Below are 23576 nucleotides of genomic sequence, written 5' to 3'. Positions count from 1 at the left end.
ATTAATTTACTGCTTAATACTCATATTTCTTTGCTGGTATTACTTGAATGTGTTTGTAATATTTCTGTAAAGCTAAAAGTATTAAATTTCTAAATTTTGTGTAAATGGTTTATGACCAATAAGGTTAGTGGGCTTGTTTCTCAGAAGATAGTTGTGACTCATGAAGGAGCTGACAGACTATAAGTTTGCAGTTGCGAGTGCCTTATATTTATAGTAAGAAAAATTCTATACATATTTACAACATCAGTGAAAAACATCCAAATAGCCATATAAAATTCACAAGAAAAAAACAAAAATCAACCAACACATCTCCCAATGTGTCCTTTTCTTTCATAGTTCCCTGCTCCAGTTAATAACTACCAGATAGGTAGACTTGCCTTAGGACATATTCAGGCTTGCCTCTGCACCCTCAAATTATCCCTATTCTTTACTTGTTTGATTATATTTAATTATATTCTTATACATGCTGTACGATTACCATAATAATAAAACAATCATATTTTAATCCATTTCTTTACCCGTAACTGCTTTTAATAATCATTAGATCTTAACATTGTTATCAACTTGTAATTCATTCTTTGTCATATTGTTCAGTTTTAATCACATCCAGATTCTTTATTTAATCATGAAAATCAGAAAGTACTCTCTTTAGAATCATCAGTATATTAAACACAAAAGTATATATATATCTTCTAATCATTATTAATCACCATGAAAGATTACTTCAGTCTCTCAGGCCTTTATGATCTGTTTTGCGAGTAAACCTGGAAAGATCTCACCTCCTCATGACAGTTTTCACAACACTACAAATACACAAGAAATGATTTCAGCACTGTTGTTTCTTTATTTGTTTTTTGCCATTTATGTCTGTCAACCATTTGCTTTATGTTCTTAAGTGAGTTTATTCTTAAATGTTGCCAATGTTCTATTTTCTATAGCCTTAGCAGATAATTTCAACCTGCTGTTCAGTCTTAAAGTTTCAGCCCTCATTCCCAGCATAAATAACCACACTTTCAACATTTTCGTCATTTATTTTTACAGAGTTGATAGCAGTGATGTACAAAGTGTAACAGAAGTAGGTTGTTTGGTTATCCAACTATAAATCTGTTTTAAACAGGAGATTTTGCCCTCGTTTCCACCCAAGTTGGATTAATTACCTTAGTACCAGGACCAGGACTCTGGTTGTGGTTCTTAGGACCAGAACTCTCACTTGCAAGACCCAGGCTTTGACTGTGGTTGGCTAGTGTTAGCATAACTCACACTGCTGCTGCCAACATGTTTTTCTTTTTTCTGCTTCCAGCATGCGTAGATGATGAGCATTACACACAACACACAAACAGAAGCTAAAATGTAGGTAATTGTAGCCTGAGTCCAGTTTACCCCCCTCTCCTTTCTCTCCTTTGCAAGCTTTACATGGTACCGGATCACGGCCATCCTGTGCTTTCTTCCTTTAACTACTTCCACTGTCTCACAGGTGTAAAGGCCTTCATCAGTGAAGGAAGGTGTTAAAACGAGTCCCTGACTCAGCAGAATGTGTCGCGGACCGGGCTCAAGGATGTTACCAGAGAAGCTCCAGCTGATGGGGAGATTGCTGTCAGCGGAGCCGGGGAGGAACTGTGCCACTTCAACTGTGAGGTGGATGTCGATAATCTTCTTTGACACTGTGGGAGAAGCCAAAGCAGCCATAAAAATTCTCCTACTACTCTCCTCACTAAGGTAAAGGTGTAAAGAGCTTTATGTGGGGAATACTTGCAATGAGAGTTTGGGCAGATTCCAACATCACCATCAGTGAGGTTCTGGATCCTGCAACAAATGAATTCAAACCTCTGATTATAAATGTAGCACACAGAACATGTCTTAGTTTAGTGTACATACATGGAGAGGTTTGAAGCACCAGCAACAGCAGCACACAGGCCTCTGAGACGATCCCAGCCACAGTATGGATCTCTGGCAGTAAGGCAGTCGGCACAGGATGTGTAGCGGCTGCAGTCCCTCACACTGAGCTGAGCAACAGCAGTTTCTAGTTGCACTGTACAGCTGACCCTGCAGATCATCAGAGTTCAAAGGTTAGCTCCAGGTCCATTTAGTCTACAGACATGTAGCTGTAACCTACACTTCTAGAGGAGAGCTGAAGGAAGCGAATGGGCTGAGGATCCTGAAACAGCTGCAACTCCTCAATGATTCGCCCTCCATCATCACCAGACCACACCGCCTTCTGCAGCCAACCAGAGTCTGAAGGACAGAACCAGAGGTTAACTCTGCGTGCCATTTGGAAAGTTACAGTGATGATTTAACAGCAATATCTTTGGGTTATTTAGCCTAACAAAGAAATTGTAACCACTGCATTATTCATTCATACATTTAGTGTGCACACTAAATATTTATAAAGCAACCTTGGAGATTTACATCCTAAATAATTAGGTCAAAACTAAATGGAGACATGGAATTACAAAATAAATTCTTGATTGAACAAAATTTTTTTTTTAAATAATCCACATTCAATTTCCAGCGTAGTTTGCCCTGCATTCAATTGAACTGTTATTCTCAAGTTGCAACATCAACTGTCTTTGTTGCTCAAATCTTAAGGTGGGCATTAAAGTGACAATTAAGTGCTCTTGGTTCAAAAGTTGGTCATTGTGACGACTGTGGCGGTATGGCAGAGTTGTCATCTTGCGATTGGAAGGTTTAAAGTTCGATTCCAGCTTCCTCCTGCCACATGTCGATGTTCCTCTGGGCAAATTAACCCCAAATTGCCTACTGGTCTGCATATCAGTGTATAAATGTGCATTTGTGAGTGAATGGGTGAATGTGTTTTGTAGTGTAAAGCACTTTGAGTGGTCATAATGGCTGAAAAAGCGTCATATGAGTTAAGTCCATTTATCATTGCAAAACATTTTTGAACACATTTGCAACTGAAATAGCCTTCAAGTTCTCTTTCTAACAACAGCCATCAGTGTCTAAACCATACTGCTTACCTTTTAAAATAATTACTCTTTAGTGGAATAATATAAGAATGGAATAAACTGAGGATGCCTCAGAACAAGTAAACGTAATAGAGAGATCCCTCCATTTAAAGAATGGATATCGTAGATAATGTAATATTTAGGTTGAGTTAAATATTTAATTTGGTACTATTGCAGTTAAAAAAATAATAAATAACATGATGAAAAGATGACATTGAAAAGTTAACCACTTCTTTCTCAATGACATGCTAAATTAATCAGTATAATACATAATGTAACGAATGGAACCCCAAAGATATCTGTTATATTCACAGAGTGAAACTGGTAATGTAGCTGTTTTGCATTTACTAATACAGCCATTGTCCACACTGATCCTGCCAACGGCAAGATGTAAGTCATTATTTATGGTCCAGTTACTTACTGTTGCTAATAAACATGACGTTGTAATGCTGTCCATCCAGAGATGTTACTTTGTCAACAACAATTTTAGAGAACTGGGCCGTAGACTGGACCAGCAGGGGCCTCCCAGTGATCGGCATCACTCCTCCCTCCATCAGAGGGTGGTTTTTTGCAAATACAAGGGTTGAATCTGGGATGTTGAGAGAGGTCTTCACATTCTTGGCTCGCATTTCATCATTAATACACTGATAATACAGATCAGAGATCACATGAGGTGGATTATTTTCATTACTACTATTTCACATCAGTTTAGGTTTGGTGCTTACTGAACGAGGGTAGGTGTAGCTCTCTTTTCCTAAGTCCTTCACCCAACCTCCAGGAATTATTTCATGCAGAAGGTTCCCCCTGTAAACTTGCTGGATGTCTGATAGCTTGTAGGCACAGACAGCGGACTGACTGCATGAACTGGATGTAGAGTTGGATGACCTGTGAATGAGGTTTTGTTAATTCCAGTTCAGGAACAGTTGTCTTTGTTTCTGAACCATCATCTTTGTGACAAGATGGCAGTGCAATATGGGTTTGTGTCACAAACTGGAACAGGTTTCAAATAAAATGTGAAATCTACATTTATAAAACTGGTGGTGGGAAAGTGACAGTGGAGGATTAGTTACTGAGCTTCATTGTTACAAAAATGAGAACTTTGTCTCAGGACGAAATGGTTTTTTTAGCCTCAAACAATTTCTCCTCTGAGTGGATTGATGAGTTAAAGAGACAATTGTTTGAATTATGAACAACTTCAATGTATTGCATCAAACCCAAAGCCGCTCAAAAGGACTGTTTCAGTGTGCTTAACGATTATAGTGAAAACATACTAGATTTGTTTCGCACTTTTGGATGTACTTCGACAAGCAGAGTGGCGCAGGTGAGCCTGGACATGTCTCGCCTAAGAAAGATCATGGAAACTCAGGCCACTGTGGATGAGAACCTGGAAGCGGTAGTGACAAGGATAGAAAAGCCTCAGAAATATACGCTATAAAGCCCAGGAACGGAGAGCTTAATGACGATGCATCATGTCGACTGAGCCAAAACATGGCAATAACTGGTACCAGCACAGATAAACACATCTTTGTGGTCTAAATTAGGTTGGTGAGTGTTTTTGGAACATAATTTGTACTTAATCTCGACACTTGACACCTGATGCTCTTTTCTGGCTCAAAAAGTGGGGAAGCCGGTGACATGTCGAAAAATCGATTCCAATCTTGAAATTTTTAAGATTCTTTGAGTTCCGGACAGTCCTGTGGAAAAGTTCCCCGTTTATTTTGATGTTCTTTGGACCACGACTTTTAAGTGGACTGCGTCAGCTTCATTTTATGAAAACAGGTCTGCCAAGAGAAGTTCAAAGGAGCTCTACGAAAGCACAGACAAGGTTCAACGTGTCTCATGTCACTGCTGAATGTGAAGATGTGATGGACATGTATGACCCACATCTGTGGGTCATACAGTTCAATATTTGTTAATCATTTGATTTGATTCTACCTTGATAGTAGTCTGGTTCTATCCAGTAAGGTGTTACTACCTGTCCTCATGGCTAGATAAGTTCAGCTGATACTCACCAGTCCACAGACTCAATGAGGATTTATTATGAGCTCTCTACTTCTGATCGTCTGCCTCTTTCTCTATCTGTAAATATTGCTAATATAGCTGCTGTTCAGTCTGCTTACAATAGTGAAAACGAGACTGGTCTAATCTGACTGAGAAGGACTTTGATGTATATTTAGCTGAGTCTCGCTCTTTGCTGAATGATATTGAGCTGCCACGGGACGCTGTCGCAAGTTGTTACATTAACTGTAAAGACCCACTACATGGTGTAGTCTTGCAACTTGTATGACAATATTTTGAAGTCTTGTCGTGTCTCCAGTAGGGCATTGCATAAGACTAAGCTGAGGAAAGCAAAAACAGGCTGGAAGGGTCAGGAGCTTCATGCTGAGGCCAAGCGGACCTTTAAGGCTGGCGTTGGCAGAAGACGATCTTCTGTTTGAGAATACGAAACGGGCAAATGCAAATTTTAAATATGCCCTAGGTTTTATTAAAAGAAATGAGAATAAACTGAAATTTAATTTGCTTGCAAGACAAATTCAAAAGGACTGCACACATGATTTCTTGACGGAAAGAAAGAATATGAATAATTATTAAACAGGTCTGCCAACTAATATTGATGGCGTAAATGGAGCAAATTGCTCAGATGTGGCAGAAGCATTATTATGAACCGTTTTTAACTAGGTTAATATCTCCCTGTTTATGGCAGACAAGATTACACATGATGAGCATGTGAAAGTTTCAGGTCAAGAAATGTATAATGCAGTGATGATCCTAGAGAACCATAAGGCTTGTGGTATGGATGAGATGTCTGCTCAGCACTTCAAATGTTCAAGAGGAGAACTCTTGCCTTTGCTTACTCTGAGTTTTACTGGGTTTTTAGTCCATGGCACTTTACCTGATTCACTTTTAGCTTTTATATTAGTGGCTATTATAAAGGATAAAGCTGAAAAAACTAGAAAGTGCATTTCCTATGAAAATGCAAGTGTAAATGCTGAATAGTTTTGGTAAAAATGGCAAAAGTGTTTGAAGCCGGCCTGACACATGAACTGTGAAACACAAGATTGTAAATCTCAATTGTGCCACAGGATGTAGAATGTAAAAGAGCACCCAGAATAATAAAAGAATGAAGAGGAACAGGAACTCAAGTATGAATGACTACAGCATTCACACTAATTATCGGCCAGTGTACTATCCAAGGTTCTGAAGAGGATTGTATCAAGTAAGGTAGAACATTTTCTCCTTACTTCAGATAACCAGTTTGGTTTTAAATCGCAGCATGGCAGAGATATGTATGTCTTGCTTTAATTTTAGATTTAGATTTAGATTTGTAGAATAGGCACAACTCTAAATATTTTGTTTTATTGATGCCTTGAAGGCTTTTGATTGGGTTAATCATAAAACATTTTGTAAGCAACACAACAGAGGGGTTCCTTAATCTGTTTTTGAATTTTTTTCTTGTGGTACACTCCTCAGGTAATGTACATAAGTTGGGTTAATTTTTTGTCTGCTCCTTTTAAAATAAGGAACTGGGTGAGACTGGGAAGTATTTTGTCTCCTCTTCTTTTTAATGTATAGTTGGATGATTTATCAAAGTGGCTACAGCACTGTGGGACAGGATGTGTTGTTGATGTCAATGTCAATGTCAAATTTATTTATATAGCACTTTAAAACAGTTATAAAACTGCACCAAAGTGTTGCACAGGAACAACAGTAACACAAGTAGATAAAACAGAATATCAAAATTGCTTCAGTTAAAAGCCAACGAATAAAAATGAGTTTTGAGAAGCGATTTAAAATGATCCATGCTGCTAGCAGATCTAATCTGAAAAGGCAAATTGTTCCATAATTTAGGAGCAACAACAGAAAAAGCCCGATCTCATTTCCTTAGTCGGTCCGAGGGACTGGAAGTAAAAGCTGATTTGTTTCATCTGAGGGTTCTGGACACAGACTGAAGTTTTAAAAGATCCTGAAGATAAGGGGGAGCTAACCCATTTAAAACTTTATAAGTTCATAAAAGAATCTTAAAATCTATTCTATACATAACAGGCAGTCAGTGTAAATTGACCACTACTGCTGTCAGATTTAAAGACAACTTTGTTGATGGGACCATAATTAACCTTCTGATGTATGCTGATAATTTAGGTTTTTTTTAGTCCTTGTAGTGCTGGTCTTCAGGAATTATTAAGGACTTGCTCACAGAATGGTCAACAGTATGACATTATGTACAATTCATTGAAAAGTAATATTATCATTACAAGAACCAAGGAGAATCAGAAGTTGGTACTTCCTGACTTATCCCAATCTGGAACAAGTCAGAGTCTACTGCTGTCAGATATTTGAGACATTATATAACTGATGATCTGACTGATGATATGGACATTTAAAGACAACTTTGTTGAATGCACAAGCTGACATGCTGGTATGCAAGTTTGTGATGTGTTCTGTCTCAGTGAAGTAGCTCTTTTGAAAGTATTTTGCTGAGTCCAGGCAGACCTTTAAATATTTTGTATTTTGTACTCCTCTGTATACTGCTCACTTCTGGAGACAGTATAAACAAAGCAGTTTACAGAAACTCAAAGTGGCATATAATGATGGAATGAGGATGCTGCTCAGGATTCCAAGATGGACTAATACTAGTCAGGTATTTGTTGGTGTCTCCACTTTTTATGCTGTCTTACAAAAACTTGTGAACAGGTTTATGTGGAGGCTGTATTTCTACAAACATCATTCAGATACTAACAGATATTTCACAAAGCTCAGTCATGTTGTCCAGTCCAGAATGTGGGATCACTGGCGGTCGAGCCTTTCTGTTAATCAGTGACTTGTATGTGTGATTATTATCTTGCTATATGATTGTTTCAACTTTATAAATATGTACACACTTTTTACTTCCAAATATGCTTTTTAGTTTTAGTAATGCCAGCGGAGGAAATTAAGGGAGCCGTTTGGTCCTTCTTGACTGTGCCACCAGGAAGCAGCTGCTTCTCCATTATCAAGAGTCCAGACCCTCTGTAGTAGCATTGCTCCCAGGAATTCAGCTTCATAAGTTTAATTTTCTTTCAATGTTTCAGATGTACTCTCCAGAAAAATCCTTGATTAGGCAAATTTTCTACAAATGTCTGGAAATTGACAAGGGTCATTTACTCTAACTGTGGCAACTGAACATCAAAATCAAATGGAGCTTAGGCGAAAATTCAACCTGGGAGACTCGATCCAGCTGACATTCATCTTGCAATCGCCACGTCCTACCTCTACCAATCAGGGCTGGAGCAACTCTCAGCTTCGAGCCTATCATCATCCAGGACCGACTTCAAAAGCCAAGCTACCAGAGGGTCAAGCCGCTCGTCGCTGCGCACAACCAGCGCGTCAGCCGTGCTCTCTTTTTACTTTTCCGTCGTTCAGCTAGCTGGTCTCGGCAGCCTCCCGTCTGTCCCTGGTCCGCAGGGACAGACGCAATGCTCCCGCAGGAGCATTGCGGATCGTCCTCGGCCGCTGGCTGCGCTTCTGTCATCTCCCAGCGGTCCCTCCAATCCATCTGCTGAACCTCGCCCTCCTTCAGCCTCCAATGGCGGCAGCGAAGCCGAAATTCGCCTCTCAAAGTTGTGGACGTATTCTGTCATCCGCCTAGTTCCCCGCTCCGGCTTACGTTCGTTCAGTTGCTGCGGCTGTCCGACGCCACCCCGCAGTCGTGCGCAGGTCGTCCCCACGACCTGCCTTGGTTCCTCCTGCTCTTCCGGGTCGTCTCATCACGGATTTGCTCCACTACCTGGATCGTCTCCTCCTGTTTGTCTCCGGGAGAACGCTGCCTCCGGACCACTGCGCTCACTTCCGCGTATCTCGGCTGTCAGCTGGCTCTTCAGCCTCATCATACCGTAACCTCTCCCGCCCATCAAGGGCGTTGCCAAGTAAGACGTACCCGCTCCTGTCTAGTTCATCAACTTTTGGCTCAGCTCTGTCAGCCTATTAGTACTTCATCTCATGTTTATCTCGCCCATGCGGGTCAGTCTGTGCGTCTCAGGGACATCGGATCGCTTGTGCAAGCAGCGACCTGGGTTTCAGCCCATCTCGGTCTAACCGGTTCTTCGTTCAGCCTCATTCTGGCCGCCCGAGCACCGCGGCCCTCTCCTCGTTGCTCGCTTAAATCGCTCCGCTCTGTCAAGAGCCCCAGTTCGCTTCTCGGCACACCCTGCCGTTTAACCCCAGAGGCCCGCCGGCTGTCATCACAGCTTCGGCTTCTCTAAACAGAATGTCATCGGGAAAATGGGTTCTTTAATGTTTATGGATGTATCCGGGTGTTCGGTTCGATAAGGGTATTGTTCCACCGTTGCTGCTTTCTTATTTCAGGGGTGGTGCGGTTTGAGTATCTTTATTACTTTGCGTAATTCTGTCTATTTCCTCATTTCAGCAGGTGTAGTTGGTCGATCTCCGGTGTGGCTCACGTTGGTCGCAGAGAGCGGCGCACAAGCCGATTTCGTTTTCTAAGCAGGTCAGTGTTCGTGTCTTTGCTTCCCGCGTCTGTTATCTACTCCCCAAATTCAGGGTGAATTGACATGTTCGTCATGAGAGTCGGTTTCGGCAGAAAATTGGCTTATATGCACTTCGTTCTCTTTCGCGGTTACGCGATAATCAGCACATGTAGGGAATTAATATATATATATATATATATATATATATATATATATATATAATTTATATATAATAAAAAATAAAAAAATCACTCTCAGCCATTGCACTGGTGGATAGAAGATCCACGTTTGCGCATAACAGGAACCCGGGCCCATCAGGCAGCCGACATGCAGCGGTCACGTTAGAGAGACTTAGACTTAGACTTCCTTTATTGTCATTGTACAAAAAAAACACAATGTGAATCTTGACAACGAAATGTCGTTACTTGGCTACCAGTGTAGCAGAGCTAAAACCTTATACTACACAATAAATATAATACAATACAAGTGCCATAAAATACACAGGTTCAGTGTTGTGAAAAAAAATAAACTAAAGTGCATGTATTGACCATGTCCATGGGGGGGGGTGATTTGGTTTGTGAGTGTGTGGAGAGGTCTTATGTGGCGTTAAGCAGTCTGATGGCCCGGGGGAAGAAACTGTTCAGTAGTCGGGTTGTTCTGCACAAGATGCTGCAGAACCTTCTTCCAGACGCCAGGGGGGAAAACAGTCCATGGTTGGGGTGGTGGGATCAGAGAGGATCTGGTGAGCGCGAGATAGGCAGCGCCTCTCTGCGATGTCCTTGATGCAGGGGAGCAGAGCCCCTGTGATCTTCTCCCCTGTCCTCACCACCCTCTGTAGAGACTTCCAGTCAGAGGCCCTGCAGCTCCCAGACCAGATGGAGATGTAGCTGGTCAGTAGGCTCTCGATGGTCCTCTGTAGAAGGTCTGAAGGATGGGGGGCGGGAGGGATGCTCTCTTCATCCGACGCAGGAAGTGCATGCGCTGCTGGCCCTTCTTCACCAGTGAGGAGATGTGGGGAGACCAGCTGAGGTTTTCGTTGATGTGCACCCCCCAACTTGGTGCTGCTGACGACCTCCACTGCTGAGTCGTTGATGAGGAGTGGTGTGTGGGGGGTCTGGATTTCCTGAAGTCTACGATGATCTCCTTGGTCTTGTTGACATTCAGGATCAGGTTGTTTCCTCTGCACCAGTCCACCAGATGCCGCACCTCCTCCCTATAGGCCGTCTCGTTGTTGTCCCGGATGAGGCCCACCACTGTGGTGTCGTCCGCGTACTTCAGGATGTGGTTGGATCTGAAGTGTGGACGGCAGTCGTGGGTCATCAGGGTGAACAGCAGGGGGCTCAGGACACAGCCCTGAGGGGTGCCGGTGTTCAGGGTGATGACACCGGAGGTGTTGTTCTCCATTCTGACAGCCTGGGTTCTGTCAGTGAGGAAGTCCAGTAGCCAGTTGCAGAGGGGGGTGTTAATTCCTAAGGGGCCCAGTTTGCCCACCAGGTCTTGGGGGATGATCGTGTTAAACGCTGAGCTGAAGTCCAGGAACAGCATCCGCACGTGGGTGTTCTTCTCCAGATGCTCCAGGCTCAGGTGGAGAGCAGTGGAGACTGCATCCTCAGCACTGCGCTTGGACTGGTATGCAAACTGGAAAGGGTCGTGTGATGGGGGGAGCGTGGAGATGATGTGGTCCTTAACAAGTCTTTCGAAGCACTTCATGATGGTGGATGTCAGTGCGACGGGGCGGAAGTCGTTAAGGCATGTGATGGTGGTTGACTTCGGGACCGGAACGACAGTGGCAGACTTGAAGCACCGTGGGACGACAGCCTGGTCCAGGGACGTGTTGAAGATGTCCGTGAGCACGTGGGCCAGCTGGTCCGAGCATTCCTTGATTAGCAGACCTGAAATGTTGTCCGGACCTGCAGCTTTCCGCGCGTTGACCTTCCTCAGAACCTTCCGCACTGCTGATGTTTCTAGTCTGAGCGCCTGTTCATCGGGGAGTGGCGTCGCTTTCCTCGCAGGGTTGTTGTTCAGCTCCTCAAATCTTCCGAAGAAGTTGTTGAGCTCGTTGAGGAAGCCAGTGTCGGTCTGGCAGGATGGGGTGTGGGTTTGTAGTCTGTGATAGACTGGATGCCCTGCCACAGTTTCCTGGTGTTTTGTTGGAGTCCTGGAAGATACCCCGGATTTTCCGGCTGTGGGCTCGCTTAGCATCTCTGATGGCCCGGTTCAGGTTGACCCTCGCAGACCTGAGAGCCGCAGCATCACCAGATCTGAAAGCAGCATTGCGTTCTCTCAGCTTCGTTCCCACCTCCTTGGTCATCCAAGGTTTCTGGTTTGCCCGAGTGACTATTGTTTTTGTTGCTTTCTCTTTTTCCATGCACCAACTGATATAGTCGGATACAGATGCAGCGTACTCCTCCACGTTGGTGCGCTGGTTGTCTGTTGCTGCTTCCTTGAAGATGCCCCATTCAGTGCACTCAAAACAGTCCTGCAGTGCAGACATGGCGCCCTCAGGCCATACTCTCACCTTCTTCACTGCAGGTCTCTCTCTGATGGTATGCAGGAATTAGCATGACAGAGAGATGGTCTGAGGAGCCCAGGTGGGGCGGGGGGCTGCTCTGTAGGCCTTCTTTATGTTGGTGTAGACAAGGTACAGAGTGTTCTCCCCTCTAGTAGCAAAGTCCACATGTTGGTGAAAGTTTGGAAGCACGGTCTTCATGTTGGCCTGGTTGAAGTCGCCAGCAATGATAAAAACACCTTCCGGTTGTGTGGCTTGCATGTCCGTGATGTTGTTGTAGAGAACACTGAGGGCTTGCTTCGTGTTGGCGCTGGGTGGGATGTAAACAGCAACAATGGTGACGCTGGTGAATTCACGTGGCAGATAAAAGGGTCGACATCTCACAGTCAGGAGTTCAATGTCTATAGAGCAGTGACCCTGGAAGCGTTGTTACACCAGCTGTTCTTCGTGTAGATGCAAACGCCACCCCCTCGGGTTTTACCTGTGAGAGCACCGCTTCTGTCGGCTCTGAATGTTGTTAGCCCGTCCAGGCTAACTGCGCTATCTGGGACCGATGCACTGAGCCATGTTTCAGTGAGGACAATGGCACAGCAGTTTCTTGTTTCCAGCTTTGAGTGTAGCTCCAGCTTGAGATAGTCCATTTTATTTTCCAGGGAGCGTACGTTGGCGAGCAGCAGTGAAGGAAGCGGCGATCTGTACGGGTTAGCTTTTAGCTTAGCTGTTAGTCCTCCGCGACAGCCACGCTTCTGCTTCCTATCGCGCCATCTACAACGTTTCCATGGGCGTCCTGTGGTTGTTGGAGGGACCCCTGTTTCACTAGCCGCTCGGCGAAGCAGTCCTAGGCTAACGAGTACAGTCCGCGTTTCCTTGCAGATGGAGTCTAGAAGCCCTGATTTCCTGAGTCTAACGATATTGTTACGAGTGTACACTGTTCCTACACTACGACGCTGCGTTGTCGGTACGGGAAGCTCTGTTTTAGCTGCCGAATGTGGCATAAGGTTTACAATGCTAACCGGACCCGAAGTAGCCGCAGCCGAGCAGGGCGGCGCCATCTTGATGTGCTGTTTGCATCACTGAACATCACTGTTCTCGTCCAAGCAGCAGCCCCATCCATCATTAAGCCACACCGACAGCTTCCACTGCTCTAATTGGGGCAGACGGTTCTCAGCCCACCACGTTGGGCCAGCGTCGCACTTTCACGGATCTCATCCCAGAACGTGGCAGAATGGTTCTCATCATCATCAGAAGCCGCTCGCAAGCCCTAATCCCATGGCCTTTCTACCATACGTTCCTCCCCGCGTCCACCACAAATGTAAAATCCTTGGTAGGATCGGGAGTTTCTTCAGTGTTGTTGATTCAACCGATGTTCAGGAATCAGACCCTTCTTCTCTGATGCTGCTATAACTGAACTGGCCTCTGGAGATACATGTTTACAGTTTCAAATGAAGAATGTTTAGTCTAACAATCAGCGTTGGCTCTCTGAGCAGTGTGCTCCGATCACCTCAATCAGCTTCGCCTCGACGCAATCCAGCCTCACGAGCATCCTCGTCTGTCGGTCCCGTCTCGTTTCAAGGAGTCGTATGCGCTGCCATGCATTTAAAGGAAGTCCATCAACTGTACATGCCGTCAGTTCGACACACGCACACATCGACCCGGCCAATTCTTTCCCGATGACGCAAAGGTCACTCATGCTGTCGTGGCTTCTGTGGGCAATTGCGGCTGGAGCTTGCGGCAGTCCACCCCACTTCAGTCGTAAGTCTACCCTCCCGTCTTAGATTGTCCGACTGTCGCTCAAGTCGCCCGTTGCAGGCGGTTCAGCTCACTGAATCTATTTCTCTGGTCGGGGCAGCGTTTTTTACATGTAATCCCTTTCAGTCAGTTGCAGCCATCAGCCGATCAAGTGACTATCTTTCTCTGGCGTTCCAGCAGATCGCCAGCCCAATGTCGACTCATGGTGCTGCATCTTGCTCTCGTGTTGGCTCCTGCAGGTATCCTGGCTCGTTCTACCCCTATTTCCACATCTTCTGAACATCCCCTTTTTGGGGGGGTTTTACAGGACGGGTGAGGGTTCCGATTATTTTTGGTGGGCCGCATTCCATAAGCAGGCTCTTCTCTTAACAATCCAGCTTGATTCAAACCCTCAATACAAATATAATTGCTTCAAGAATTTGAGAAACTCAGGAAGCCGACAAAGTTAAGTAGCTGTCACCAGATCATCTTTAACTCAAGCCGCTAACAACCTCTAGCGTTTAAGAGCTCACGCTCATCGCTAAACAAGTAAGTTGACAGCATAATCACGAGGAGTCTGGAAATTAACATAAGTAAGTCTCACTAGTATTTCAGCAGTTTCATATATTCGTGCAACTCGAATGCGTTTAAGGCAATATAAAGCCTCAAGCTTATGCTAACGCAGCTCATGGCTCTCTTATGGTCTCCCGCTACCATCTCCGGGACAAATTAGAAATAACAATTATGTTGATCAGAATTGTACCTTTCATTCATTTTCTCTTCTGCATGCCTGGTAGAACTTGCTCAGCCTACGAAAGAAGCCAGGTCTTTCGCTGCCTGCGACCCACCGCCATCGCTCTCCCTGAGCTAACCATCTTTTAGAACCGATTCTCGACTAAATAACTCGCCACATTTCTTCCCGCATTTCAGCACGTATCGCACCAAATCGGGCTTCGCCCCATTTACTCCTTCCTCGTTAACGTTCACCCGGCAACTCGGCACCAAGTTCTGCCTGCTACAAACTCTTCCTCCTTATTCCTTCAGAATATCCACCATTCACACCTTCATTGCTCGCCGTCTTGATGATCGTCGATCCAAACTTCCGTTCGAAATCTTTCCCTGGCGACTACAACCTCCTCTTTAAGCGCTAAATGAAAGGCGCTACCATCTATTTCGCATACACAGGCGGTTCGGCATCACCGAAGTGTTCCTACAGCTTCTCTCAGCTTCTCGGCCGCTGGCCACCCTCAGCCTTCCGTTCTATGTCAGACCGGAACTTTCAGCGTGCTCGAAGCTCAACGACTATGTCAGCAAAGTGAGTTTCCTATCACATAACGGATGGTGGAGAATAGCTTTCCTAACTGTCATTTCTTCTAGGGTCCCGCCAGCCCATCGGCCGGGTCAATCAGGGCGGCCCGGCGTGCTGCCTCATCCACCAGCGCCTCTCAGCCTAGTCAGGGTGCTTCATCCACCAGCGCCTCTCAGCCTAGTCAGGCTGCTTCATCCACCAGCGCCTATCAGCCTCGTCAGGCTGCAGGCCCACCAGCGCCTATCAGTCTCATCAGATTGCAGGCCCAACGGTGCCTATCAGTCTTGTCAAATTGCAGGCCCTCCAGCGCCTATCAGCCTCGTCAGGCTGCAGGTATCAGCACCTCTCAGTCTTGCAGACTGCAGGCATCAGTGCTTATCAGTCTTGCAGACTGCAGGCTAACAGTGCCTATCAGTTTGCAGGCTGCAGGCTTACCGCGCCTACCAGTCTCGCCAGACTGCAGGCTAACAGTGCCTATCAGTCTTGCCAGTCTGCAGGCCCACCAGCGCCTATCAGCCTGCCAGGCTGCAGGCCCGCCAGCGCCTATCAGTCTCGCCAGTCTGCAGGCTTTCGTGCTTACCAGTCTTGCCCAGCTGCAGGCCCCCAGCGCCTATCAGTCTTGCCGACTGCAGGCAACAGCGCCTATCAGTCTTGGCAGTCTGCAGGCTATCAGTGCCTATCAGTCTCGCCAAGCTGCAGGCTCACCATCGCCTATCAGTCTCGCCAAGCTGCAGGCTCACCATTGCCTAGCAGTCTCGCGACTGCAGGCCTAGCAACGGCAGCCTCGCCCGTGTCGGCTGACCAGGCTCCAGCGACGCGGCCGCTCCTAGTCCCCGACTGCAGCGCCTTCCGCTGTCGAGCCGACGTCTCCAGACTGCAGGGTCTCATGCGCTGTCTGCCTGTCAGTCTTGTCAGACTGCAGGCCAACAGGCCTCGGCCCGGCACCCTCTCTTTGGGGGGGAAGACTGTCTGAGCTCGGCCGAGCTGATGTCCTGCCCGTGGTGATCCGCGACTCACAGTCTTCAGTCGGGGCCGAGCGCCAAAGATTCTGTATCATTAAATCTCTAACTGCTATTCTCTTCTCTGTGTGAGTCTCTCCAGATTGAATTTATTTTCATCACTGTACAGTCACAAAGCTACATACGACGAGGTTAATATTCTGAATTCTGCACATTGAAACATTACTTACGAACGAGAGGTGAATGCTGCGTAGAAGAGACTCTCTGTCACATTATTTTCATCATTGAGAAGAAAGACACTCTGCAACAGAGAAATTGAACCTTCCTCTCCAAATGGGCAGTCTAAACGGGCTTTCAGGAAAGAAGTCCACTTGTTCTCAGAAACTACAAAGCCTCCCAAGTCACCCTGAATAAACACAAATATCAAACATTAAAGCTGCAATATGTCATCGTCATAAAAATATTTTTATGGATAATCTCTATCTTGAGTGAGCCGCTGCATCCTATCTTTTAAGGATGTAGCTTAAAAAAAACCTAACTCTGTCTTTTGCCTATGCTCCCATTGCAAACTCGAAACAATTACCCAGAGCCAGGAGGAGGGTCTTGGTGCTTTCAGTCATTCATTTGTGAGGCGCTGCAAAGCCCACCCTCTCTCCTTGCTCTCAGCTGTGCTGCAGCTGAGCTACTTAGCCCATGAGCTAGTTAGCATGGGGATAGATGATGAGCATGTGAATGAGGATTATTGGCAATGCTAAGACCTTCCTCCAGGCTCCAATTGGCTGTTTTGGGTCTGGATGGCTCAGGAGCGGTTCTTTTCTTCAGATATTAGTAGGAAAGAAAACATGTGGAGGAGATCCATCTTTTCACAGCTTATCCTCTTACATACTGTCACAACATGGTGACAATTTTACGAAATATGCTAAAAATAACTTACTTTACACAATCGTGCAACTCTCGACAAACGGAGGTTGCTGCGTCGTTCCTCCACGGCAATCTCAGTAAAGAACACGAATAAATTGTCATCCTCTCTGTTCTCTGAACTTTTGCTGGTTTCAGCAACGTTTATGGAAATCATGATGGGGTCTGAGTTCATAACATTGAAAATTATGGAGTTACATGTCACAGGATAGAATCTGAAGTAAAAGAACCTTTAACTGGGTCAAGCTGTCAACTTACCATTGAACCAAGATATTTTATCTTCAGTATAGAGGTAATTGCGTCCAGTTCTCAGGAAAACCTTTCTTCTTCCCATGAAGTCTACAGAACCAGCCGCATATAATGTGTTTTCTGTTGTGAGCAGAAAAATTTACAATTCTCTTGGGTGTGTTTGTTCAAAGGTAAAAACTTTACATCTCGTATACACAGCAATACCTGTTGAGGCTTTGAGCAACTTGCTAAAACTAGTGTGCAGTATTAAACCATGTTTGTATCAATGGTAGCTCTTCTTCTCTTCGGTGTTTCTGTTAGCTTGGTGCAGCTCGATTCTCTTGCTACTGGTAGCTGCATCGCATCAGTTCAGTGATACACTGGCTAACGGCCTTGCTGTGATTCACTTTTCAGGCCATAGGGGTCTGGTTGTCAAATATTTTATGTCCTATTCAGTGTTTTTATATGTTTTGGCAGTTCTGTAGTCGTGTTAAAGCAGGAATATAGATACAACTTTTAAATATCAGGAAAAGTGTTTTAATGTTTTTGTGGATGCTGCATGCTACCATGGAAGGACAACAGTATATTAGTCTTAAAAACATAATTAATAAAATCAGAAAAAATTTATCCCTCAAAAAAATGAACCCATTTAAATAAAGAAATCCTTCCATGGGTGATGCCACGATAGAGAGCATTAATTTTAGAGAGCATTAAGGGATTAATGTGGGAATATTTCGGCTGCAGTGAGAAGACAGATGGCATCTTTGCAGAATAATGGTGTTCTGAGAGTAAAACGTGTTTACGGACAGCAGCAACCAGACAGGCGAATTATAATTTTATACAGCTGCCATTGGTAGCTGTTTTGTCTCTTGCTCCAGTTTCCTATTTTTTTCATCTAGTTACAATCCTGCAGCTCAAAGTCCAAGTACTGCTAATTTGTTGAAGCATCAAGAAGAGAGCGAACTCTCAGAAGTAGGAGGAGTTCAAGTTCACTGGTTGATGTTTTATGCAGGTCAGATCAAATGTACAACTATGAAGATGTAGGAGAACAACTAAACATTTTATATGATGACGTTTCTCAATGCTCAATGAGATGAACACTGAGGGACATGAGAGAAAGTGTTGCACCAACCATTCATCAGGGAGACAAAGTCTTCATGGGGGTCAAAGGGTGCTCTCCCCCTGCCCTCTGAAGTTGTGGTTTCCATGCTGACTTTTCCTCCTTTGAACAACTGAAGAAACATTAAATAATCTAGAATATTTAGAAATGGTGTTACTTATTTTCCATGCATTTGCTTTAATTCTGACTATTGAATCAAAAAACCAAGAGAACAGTATAAATCTCTGTGCAGCCTGTTTTACATCCTTTAATGCCATTATTTTATTACAATAAATAAAATTCTGCCAACACAGTTAAAACCCAGTGCATCTTCCTAGCTGATGGGTCTGTGTCACTAGTCCAGCCTTAAGTCTCACATACGTGGAAACAAGCACTGTATATTTTTGTGATAGATGAATATAAATGTGTGTCCACATGACATGGTGCAGCATCATACAAAAGGGTGCAGTAAATATGCCTGTACAATTTGCCAATTAGGTGTCGCTATGTAGTGATATTGTAAAACAGAAACCTCAGTGCTGCTTCCTGGTTTAAAATGATGTTGCGCCTCATGTATATGTGTTGGGTGCCTCATGGATGTGTATAAATTTTCCCAGCTGAAATGAAGTACAGTGAATCTGTGGATCCACATCCTGGATGACAAAAAGCTTTTGCCTTTGTGTCCCTGGGGCCTGCATTATGAGAGGAACCTACCAGGTGTGTGCACAGAGGTTTGAATGCCCGGGTTCCACACGTGAAGATTCTGCTGTCATTCAGAGTGTGCAGTGTCGTGATGTAATTTTCACAGTCCTGTTAGAAGAACCGCTGTTTCTCCAAAAACATTTTAAGAAAATATTTTCTCATGTGAATGTGCTCAAATGTACCTCTTTGCTCTTGCCTTTTAACACGCATGCAGATTTTTCTCCAGAGGTCACTCTCCATTCAATCTGAAACAAAACAGATCAGGACGTTAATTTGTTTGCTCCATTCATTGGCAAAAAAATTCAGTTGCAAAGTCCAATTTTTTAAAGTTATGTTTGAAATATATACAACATTTTTAAAATAACCAAAGTACATAATCACTTAATTGTGTTATAAAATTGTACTATGTGGCTGGAAAGCACATAAACCTGCCCCTCACTGCTTTCTGTGTAGCAGTGAATGAGCAACTCCAAAATCCCTGAAGATGTTATTGAGACAAAGGTTATGACATTATAATGCTTCCTATGAACAAACTATATAAATATCGATAAAGAGTCAACATTTAATCCTCTACTGGGGATCTAAAAGGGTTATTTTTCTAATTATGAAGTATGAAGATATTCAGTGAATTGTTGTGCTAGGTAGAACTAAATTGTTTATTGCATCACTTCCATAATTGTTAAGTGTTGATATAATTTTTTGCTGTTACAACAGACGACTCATTACTTAACCAATGGCACCCTCCAGTATCCCTAAGTATTGTGTGCACTGTTCAGGTTCGCAAACCCGTTCCACCCAAGCCCAGTTCCTACCTCGCCGGTCTTTTCAGTGATGTCATCCAAACGGAGCGTGATGACTTTTTCTCTGGCTCCGATGAAGAGCAGACCGATGTCTTCTCTCACCAGCAGGGAGCTCAAACCATTAAAGTCAGGCTCCTTAAACAGCTTCAGCTTAACATCTGAGGGAACAAATCCAACCGGCATCCTCAGGCTACTGTACAAATCAGATATTTACCTCAGTGTGACGTTACTGTATGCCATTCTCAATGTTTTGACATTGACACACATGGACTCGGACTATCAATTCGAGACTTCTGAGTTTAGTTTACTCCCTGTATTTCACTTTGAGATTAGAATAAAAAACGTAGAAAGCATTTTTGTCGACAGGGTGTGAATACTTCTGCATTGATCTGGACATTTCAAAGGTGCTGCAGAGATGCCTCACCTGAGAAGGAAATGCTCCGGCGGGGTTTCAGGCTTTGGGCCAATCGTCCACTCATAATGATCAGGACATAAAGGAGCGCTACCTTACTGTTCATCATACCCTCAGACAGGAAATGAAGAAAAAACACATTTTAAATAACAGTTATGGAAACAGCAGTGGAAATGGCCATGATAATACAAATCAGAATTGGGTCACTTCAAGCTGCAATGTGAACGCAGCCAAGAAGTATTCTGACACTTTTTGTGAATGATTTATTAGGCTGTGTTTACACTGCAGCTTGAATTGACCCGTGCAAATGACCTGGAAGTGTCCCAATTGCCCAGCAGAGGGCGCAATAATGCCTGCGTTCTCAGTCTTCTCCCAACCTCTATGAAAAGAAGAAGTGCTCAGTGTTTGGGGGAAGCAAACATGTATGCTAACAGTGGAGCATAGCTTACACATCTGCAGCATATTAACAACTTAATCCTCATAGGCCGCCATGTTTGTTGTTAGTCTTCCCGCTTGTGTATCAGGATGCAGAATAATGACGTTTGGCAAGTATCAGTGACATTCAGGTGGGATAAATGCAACCTGGATATTAGGTCGCGTTTGAATCAGATACGTATGGGATACCCAAGTGGCCAGGGTTGCATTCAAAAAGAATCCGACCTTTGTTCTTCAGACTGTCATGAAAAGATCGGATACAGGTGGCGTTACTTCAAAAAGATTGGAATTGGGACAGTTCAGGCTGCATTGTGAACCAAGCCTTAGATTTCTGTTTGGATTTAAGCTGTTTGTTTGTAAATAAAATATTACATTACTGAAAACATCAATACGTTTAAGAAGTGCATTATCAAAAATGGTCGACTTAGACATTTAATTTCTTTAAATAAAACAAGATGTGATTGCTTACCTGTGATGGATGGCTATGTAAAGGCAATTTACTTCTGATAACATTTTTGAAAACAGGAACTGCAACAAAGATTTGGTTCTGAGCCGAAAGTTCTGCATCAACTGGAAAGAAGAGTTATTCCCCATTAGATATTAGAATGTTTCTTTTTAAAATAAACATGTTTTGGTTTCTCATAGTTATCAGAAGTAAATTGCCTCTATATAACCACCCATAATAGCCTCAGCTGAAGCTAGGCTATCTGATAGCTATATTGTCTGTATTAAACAGGAAATAAACTGTTATTTTTAACATCATAGAAGTTGTGTTTGTTTTTCTTCATTTCCTGTCGAGGTCATGATGATGAGTCATGTAGCGCTGCTTTATGTTCTGGTGATTATGAGTGAAGTTTCAGCCCAAATCCTGAAACCCTGCTGGAGAGTTTTCCTCGCAGGTGAGGTATCTCTGCAACAGCAGTCAATCCAACCTAGAGATTCACAAACCCACCAACAAAATGGAATTAAGAAGTTTTATTGACATGAAAGAATTAAAGTTCTTTGGTGCTCGAACACCAGCAAAAGACAGTGCTGTGGACTGCGATAAGCTTGGACAAGCAGTTTGCAATGACGATTTAAGAGGTCTTCTCCCCATTCACTGGTGGTAGAGGTCAGAGAATGGATGGAAGCCTGAAGGAGCCGGGTGCTTAGAGTTGGAGAAGGGACAGAGGTGGGTTGATTATGGCTGGTTAACCATCAACTGTTTATGTAATCCTGTAAACAGTCAGTGATTTCCAGGCTCAGTTCTATAACCCTGTTTGGGATAGGATCAATTCAAAATATAGCAATAAACCAGAATGCTGCTCCTGGAGTTCTGACTAGAACCAGGAGATGGAGACACCTGCCGGTTTTACACCACCTAGTGGTGTAACCCACCTCCCAGATCTACACCACCCAGATCTACACCTCCCAGATCTACACCACCCAGATCTACACCACCCAGTTCTACACCACATGTTTCTACAACACCCGGTTCTACATGACAATCAAGTACCACCCAGTTGTTCAATCTGAACCAAATATGCTCATACTGATATTAAAATTTTCTGAATGTTGCTACATATATTCTTCAGTATTTTTCAAAGACAATTATTTCAAGTTTAGTTATCTATTACTGCCATCTTGTGGCAGCATCTAGATTTTGAGTATTTGAAAACAATTCAGCAAGAACAGTCATTAGCTCCTCATAAGTGCTGTATATCAGAGTGGTCTAGTTTCTAATGTTTATCTCATTATTTCAAGTCTCTTGAAAGAGTTGTTGATGCTGACGGCTGTGAGCAGGAAGCATTTCCTGTAGCAGCCTGTGTTACAACCTCTGACTGAAGATACTGTTTTTCTGAGACAGTCTTGTGACAAGGATGCTCAGGGTTGGTTATTCTCTTCCATAATGAACATTATTGGTGGTTCATACTACTATAATAATTATTTGAGTGTGTGCTTTCTTAGCTTTGATTAAAGTAATGACTGATTTTTCTCACACATGAATTCAGGTGACAGCTTGAAAGAAGGCAGAAATGTCACCTGGCTGAATACGTCAAACTTAAAAAGCCGAAGCTCAGGAGGAACAGTGTAAAGAGTTTTTGTATGGCAGTAATCAGGATTATTAGTTGCAACCAGGAAGATGGAGATTCCTGCCGGTTTTACACCACCTAGTGGTGTAACCCACTTCCCAGTTCTACACCACCTAGTTCTACACCACGTAATTCTATACCACCCAGCTCTACATTACCTGATGTAGGACTGTAGAAGAGATTTTAAATGACTGAAATGTGATTTTTTTTCATGATTTTGTATTTTTGTTTTTCTGACATCATGCACTTTGAACTGATTTGTTGCTGAAATGTACTATACAAACAATCGATTGATTGATTGATTGACTGATTGATTGATGTTGGCAAACCCAAAGACAGAGGTGCAAAAAGGATGTGTGACAAGCATTAACAAAGAATTTTCACACCTTTTCCTCTCTTGCTCTCTGTGAAGGCATTTGCTTTTGCTCCCTCCCTGCCCTGCCCTGCCTGCTCTGTTTTTGTCCTTTTCTATATTTTTGGAGCCTTTCTTTACACATCCTCCAAACCTACAAATTATGGATCTGGTCAACCAGTCTCTTAGTGCAATTGATTACATTTTCTCGACTGGGCACAGGAGAGCCCTCTTGTCCTGCGGGGACACACCAAGCAGGATTCACCCTGGAATTATTCATAAGAGGATTTCTGCTATCTATAGCTTGCGGATCCTTGGGGTATCGCCAAATTTGTAGCGAAACACTCCAACTGTTTGTGAGGACAGAAACATAAGTTGGACGTGATACTTGCTGAGACTCACAACCCAGGTAAGGAATCTAAAACTCACGAATGGGATTGGATCGGTCTTGGAGAAGTTTCTAGTTTTGGTTCAACCAAATTAATTTGGATATTTGGGAACTGAGATTTAGTTGAATTCAATAAATAGCACATTAGAAAAAAATACTCTTAATACCTTCAGTTAATAAAGAACTTTCAGTTACATAAGTTACAACCTTTAAACATTGGAATGCTTTTAAAAATAAA

General features: G+C 43.7%; 1 pseudogene; it reads right to left on the bottom strand.

The window, feature by feature from the left end:
- Positions 1-1029: 1029 nt before the first annotated feature.
- Positions 1030-21106, bottom strand: LOC129374625 (semaphorin-4E-like; annotated as a pseudogene).
- Between the last annotated feature and the right edge of the window lie 2470 nt (positions 21107-23576).

Source organism: Poeciliopsis prolifica, unplaced genomic scaffold (genome assembly GCF_027474105.1).
Source record: "Poeciliopsis prolifica strain line A6 unplaced genomic scaffold, Auburn_PproV2 SCAFFOLD037, whole genome shotgun sequence".
Taxonomy (NCBI): domain Eukaryota; kingdom Metazoa; phylum Chordata; class Actinopteri; order Cyprinodontiformes; family Poeciliidae; genus Poeciliopsis; species Poeciliopsis prolifica.
Note: the sequence above shows the minus strand (reverse complement) of the source record. Positions and strands in the feature narration are given on the sequence as shown.